The sequence below is a fragment of the Leptonychotes weddellii genome, chromosome 10 (assembly GCF_054177405.1).
Source record: "Leptonychotes weddellii isolate Sample4059 chromosome 10, ASM5417740v2, whole genome shotgun sequence".
NCBI classification, from domain to species: domain Eukaryota; kingdom Metazoa; phylum Chordata; class Mammalia; order Carnivora; family Phocidae; genus Leptonychotes; species Leptonychotes weddellii.
This window is the reverse complement of record NC_138378.1, coordinates 115,237,958-115,243,957: the sequence shown is the minus strand read 5'-3', so window position 1 is coordinate 115,243,957 and position 6,000 is coordinate 115,237,958.

Below are 6,000 nucleotides of genomic sequence, written 5' to 3'. Positions count from 1 at the left end.
GTCCTCTGCTGAGTCTGTGGCTCTGCCCTTGGCCGGGTCCTGCCACGGAGTTGCTGGGCCTTCTCGCCACCTGCATGGCGTGCTGTGCTCTGCTCTCTAATGACAAATGTCGTGCTTTGTCCCACTGCCAGCCTGGTACCATCACTGAACTGTGTGCTTGAAAGGATCTCAGAGATGCAAAAACAAGGTCTTGGACTTTCCACTAGACCAGGAATCTTTTTCAAGGAAGCAAACAAAGTTTTAGCTCCAAAATCTGAGCACTCCGTGTAGCAGGTTGGTAGGTGTTCAGTCAAATTTTATGGAATAAGTCACCATGTAAATAATCTAAAATTTACATCCGTCAGTGCCATAAAACCAGGGTCCACTTTCTTCCTCACCTCTGAATCCCTGGTATATTTGCTTATCGTTCGCCAAGGGCCCAAAATGTGTTGAACCCTGTGCTGGCACCGAGGGCAGAGAGACCTATGAAAACTCCGTCTGCCAAGAAGGAGGGCCTCAGATGGGGCAGGTGTTAGAGGAGAACCTGGTACTAACAGAGGTTTGTGTGCTGTGGAGAAGGAGGCTCTTCCTTTGTGGGGTGGTCAGGAAAGGATTCACGCAAGAGAAGACCCTTCAGCTTTATTTTGAAATAGAGGTGGGAGAAAGGGGCTTGGCTTCATACCCTGGGTGCTGATTACGTGGTGCCATTGTTATTCTTATAGAGCGCGTTTAGTGAGTGCCTATGGAGTGGCAGCTACTAAGCTAGACACGCTCTAGCAATATCTCTTTTCTTCCTTGCGCTGCCCTGTAAAGCAGACTCTCACCCCATTTTGCTGGGGAACAGGGAGGTTAGGTTATCTGTTCGTGTCACAGGCAGTGAGTGGCAGAAGCTGGAGACGTTTATTATTCCCGTAAAATGACCTTGAATCCCATGGTCTCTGCAAAGCCTTCCCTAACTGTTGCATGTCTTTGGGATTTCCCATTCTCTTGAGTTATCACAGCTTCCCTAAACTTTACTACATGTCAGCCCTTCAATCACTGCCCACTAGTCAGACTTCTCTAAAGGCTTGGTAGTGGCTAGTCCTACTACTCAATCTCTTAATATTTATTCTTGACATGAAAGAAACAAAACCACCCACAGATGAGTACTGTCCCCAGGACTGTTCCTCTCTCCATGTCCAGCAGAGTAGCTGTGATAAATATTATGGTAATCAGACATCCGGATGGATGGATGTGTGTTCCCCTACTTTGGTCCTGGATGAGTTATACTATTTCTTTAAGACTCGATTTACTTGTTTGTACAAAGAGAATGCTCTCTCCATTTGGAATGATTTTGGAATGAGAAGATATGGTACATAAGAAAGCACTTTATGAACAGACATTTCTCCAAAGAAGACATATAGATGGCCAACAGACACATGAAAAGATGCTCAACTTCACTGATCATCAGGGAAATTCAAGTCAAAGCTACAATGAGATATTACCTCATACCTGTCAGAATGGCTGAAATCAAAAACCCAAGAAACAGTTAAGTGTTGGTGAGGATATGGAGACAAAGGAACCCTCATGCACTGCTGGTGGGAATGCATGCTGGTGCAGCCACGTGGAAAACAGTATGAAGTTTCCTCAAAAAATTAAAAATAGAATTATTATATGACTCAGTAATTTCACTACCGGATATTTACCCAAAGAATATGAAAACACTATTTCGAAAAGATACATGCACCCTTATGTTTATTGCAGCATTATCTACAATAGCCAAAGTATGGAAGCAGCCCAAGTGTCCATTGATAGATGAATAGATAAAGAAGATGTGGGGTATCTATACAATGGGATATTACTTAGCCATAAAAAAGAATGAGATCTTGCCATTTGTAACAACATGGATGGATCTAGAGGGTATAATGCTAAGTGAAATAAATTAGTCAGAGAAAGATGAATACCATATGATTTCACTGATATATGGAATTTAAAAAACAAAACAAATGCAAAAAAGAGACAAACAAAAAAACCAGACTCTTAACTATAGAGAACAAACTGGTGGTGACCAGAGGGGAGGTGGGAGGGAGGATGGGGGAAATAGGTGTTGGGTATAAGAGTGCACTTACCTTGGGGCGCCTGGGTGGCTCGGCTGGTTAAGCGACTGCCTTCGGCTCAGGTCATGAGCCTGGAGTCCCGGGATCAAGTCCCGCATCGGGCTCCCTGCTTGGCAGGGAGTCTGCTTCTCCCTCTGACCCTCCCCCTCTCATGTTCTCTCTCTCTCTCTCATTCTCACTCTCAAATAAATAAAATCTTTAAAAAAAAAAAAAAGAGTGCACTTACCTTAATGAGCACTGAGTCATGTACAGAAATATTGAATCACTATCTTGTACACCTGAAACTAATATAACCCTGTATGTTAGCTATACTGGGATTAAATAATAATAAGAAGAAAACACTTTGTTTTAGTTTCCTGACTCCCTTCCCTTGAGGCAGTTTGTAAGAATATGCTGCTGGTAATAATGAGAATAAAGGGTCTTGCAGTTTGTGAAACAGTTTATAAAACAGAATATGGATCAGGAATTAGGCTTCCGTCAAGAAACCAGGGCTCAATTCCTAGCTTTTGCACCCATTAGCTGTGTAATTTGGGACAGGTAATGCAATCTGTGTGTACCTTTCACTCTTGCACTCATAAAATATTTGCTGACCAGCTCCTGTTTTGGGGAAGTGTCTGGGGCCTGGACAGAGCAGAGGGTGGACAGAGCCCCTGACTCGTGGAGCTTCCATTTCCTGGAGCTTCCACAGGGAAACAGGCAGGATGTTGCCTCCCAGGGTGGTTTGGAGAGCCAGGGAAAGCACCCTGAAAACAGCAGTGTCTTACAGAAGTCACTGATGGAAAGAACATGGTATTTGCAGTCGGAGGAACTATGTTCAGATTCCAATTCTGTCCTCCTGAGTGAGTGGCTTTGGACTGAGTGACTCCCAGGAACCACAGGAGCCCCGAGCTTTAATCTCATCATCTGTTAGGCAGAAATGACACTCCCCCGCTCACAGCAGGGATTCACAGCTTCGTGAATAGGAAAACGTTATGTGGATATTAGTCATTTGTTAGTTATTAGTTATTTAAAATGGGACATAAGGATATCTCTTGTCTGGGCAAGTAAAATATTTAAGTCAACAATACTCAGAGGACGGCAGTGTGGTAGAATGATAGGGCCTGTTAGACAAGTGGCCAGACTGGCCGCAGGCTCTAGAAGTCCACCAGGGCAGGTTGCCTGTGGAATTGACACGAGTCATCTCTCTTTCCCGGTAGCGTGCTATCTCCATTTGATGCTGACCCTCGGGATCCCCCGGAGCCCTTTGCCTCATCTGTGGGCTACCCCAAAACGCCCCTGATGCTAGTGTGTTTCCCCCTGAGATGCACGTATCAGAAGACTAGGCAGAGAGTCCGCATGGAGAACCCCAGGCTAGAGGTCCCGTTCCTCAATGGGGAGTGAGCAATTTGTACCAGGCACCTGTTTTTTGTTTATGTCAATTGCCCATGAGTTGGGTGAGTGTGTCCCCATCCTCTAGCATTTCCTGTTCAGGAGAAAGTCGCTTTCTCAAATACCCCACACCGGGGGCCAATAACAGCTGCAGGTCCTGCCTGCACCCCAGCCTGCTGGACCGCACCTCTCACTGCCTCAGCCGGTGGCCCAGGGGGCAACAGAGACCAACTGGCAAGGTGCAAACAGGGTCCTTGTCTGCAGGGACAAGGCCTCATTGTGTGTCTTGGAGGATTATGATTCAGTGGCCTACTGCATGTCAGCCTCTAGGCTGCGAGGAGCGAGTGGTCATTGCTCAAATGTTCGTTCGTACATACAAAAGGCAAAGCAGTTCTGAGGGCAGGTGCTTGGGGATGCTGAGGGAGAGACCCAAAAAAGCTAAGTGACTTGCACAAAGTGGGACAACTGAGGCACGATGAGCCTTTCCAGATGCACAGCCCTTGCTTTTTATGTTATCTGAACTAGGATCTTCTAGAAGCTGTGAGAGATACAGAAAAGGACAAGAGAGTGGAAGGGGCTCCCAGCTCACAGGGACCCACCAGGACACAGGCAGTGTGGGAAGTGCTGTGCAAGGAGCAGATGTCAAAGGTCAGAGGGGCAGAGGTGCCGTCTGCTAAGCATGCCGGTCAGACTTCCTGGAGGAAGGAGCATTAACCTGAGCCTCGAAGGATGAGTCTACCTGGAGGAGGAGAGGAGCCAGTGAGGCAGACAGAAGGAGCTGTGTGAACAGAAGCACGGGCAGTGCAAAATCTGAGCCCGAGGAGAGATTATATGCAGAATATGTGAAGATTGTTATCACTCTCCTTTGAGGAGCATATTCTAAAAATGCAAGGTGGGTGGAAAAACACAGCCAGCAGCATATTAACACATTAGCAGCAGCATATCCACCCCCAAGAAAATTAAGGTGCCGGGAAATTCAGTCAAGTCCAAAGGGATGAAGACCGCAGGAGGCCCAGAGGGAAGAAGTGGGTTTTAGGCCTCGGCTTCCGTCCCCTTGCCAGCTGGCGCCTGGGACAAGGGACAGGGGGTGGGATTTGGAGTTGAACAGATCCCAGATTAGAACTACACTGTGGCTCATCACTTATGTAGGCTTAGGTAAGTCTAAGCTCTTGGAACTACAGTCTCCTTGTTTCTAAAATGGAGGTAATGATTCTGCCTTCCAGACTTGATGTCAGGATGGTCTAAAGTAAGACCGCAAAAGCAGCCAGCACGGTGCCTAGTCCGTGGTAGGGCTTGGGAAAGCGTTAGTTTCTTTTGCTGCCTCCTGAAGAGTCAGAATGAGGCCATCATTTAAAAAAATAATGAGAATTTTCCCTCCCCCCCACCCACACTCAAGTTCTCTTCAAGTGGATGGGATGTGATTATTTTTCATCAGAGGATAGGGATCCCGGCTGACTTCAGTCTCGTGGACCCAACTGGAAGCCATCCAGCCCTTCTTGCTGTGAGCTGGAGGACTGCAGGCTGATCTGAACTCTCCATGACCTTGGCCCAGATGACCGTTTCACCAACTCCTCCCCGGGGAGGAGATTCAGGGGCATGCAAGGCGGACATGGGCAAGGACGGCCAAGGAGCTTGTTTCCTTCTGGGGTTGGCGATTTAGTCAAGAACATTTTAGTTATTCAACAATCAGTTCCTAGAACCCCGGGGGCAAAATGGGCCTCATGCTTCCCCACAAGATATTCCTCGGTCTTACAGATGATCTCTATTTTATTGTGTGGCCTTCTTGAGTTTATCTTTGTCTGGTTTCCAACTGCTAATTGCACTGGAACAGCATGCCATGGAACGTTCCAGTTGTTCTCAGGTGCCTGTGAATGGCATCAGTTTCCTGGGTCTGAGACCCACCCTACTGTCTTTATCTTCTCGGCAGTAGGGTCTTAGCCCAGAGCGGGAGACAGAAGCCAGGCCAGGGATTCTCAATAACTTTGCAGGTGTCCCTCTTCACCTACCTGAGATGAAAATCCGGGATTCCTGTTTTCAACAAAACAAGCTTGAAATGGTGCTATGAGTATGGGGGGATGCCAAGAGGGCAGATGCTAGTGAGTACCAGGGTCTCATGCATAAACTGAGGTCTGGAGAAGTGTGCGTGACATGACTGATCACATAATCACAAATGATCATGCACACAGATGAGAAAGAGGCTGTGGGAAGCAGGGTCAGGTCTCTGTGACCCCTCATCCCGTGCTCTTAGAGGGCCTTCCTCAGGCAGTGACAGCGGTGAGGGAAAGGGGATATGAATTTAAGAGGTGCTCAATGTCCTAGAATTCAATATGGCATGACAAATATGAAGTGCTACCTAACAGGCTCCTTGATGCTCCATGGCTGTGAACAAGCGGACAACTGCTGCGTTACAAACCCTAGAAAATGCCAGAGTAACCTAATGACTTGGATTCTCCATGGAGAGAAAGCTTTTGGCTCTGAGACAAAGGCTTTAAATCCCTCATACTTAAAATGTGCCCTAAATTTGCATTTGAGCTCTGTTTCTTGGGTTCTTTTGTGA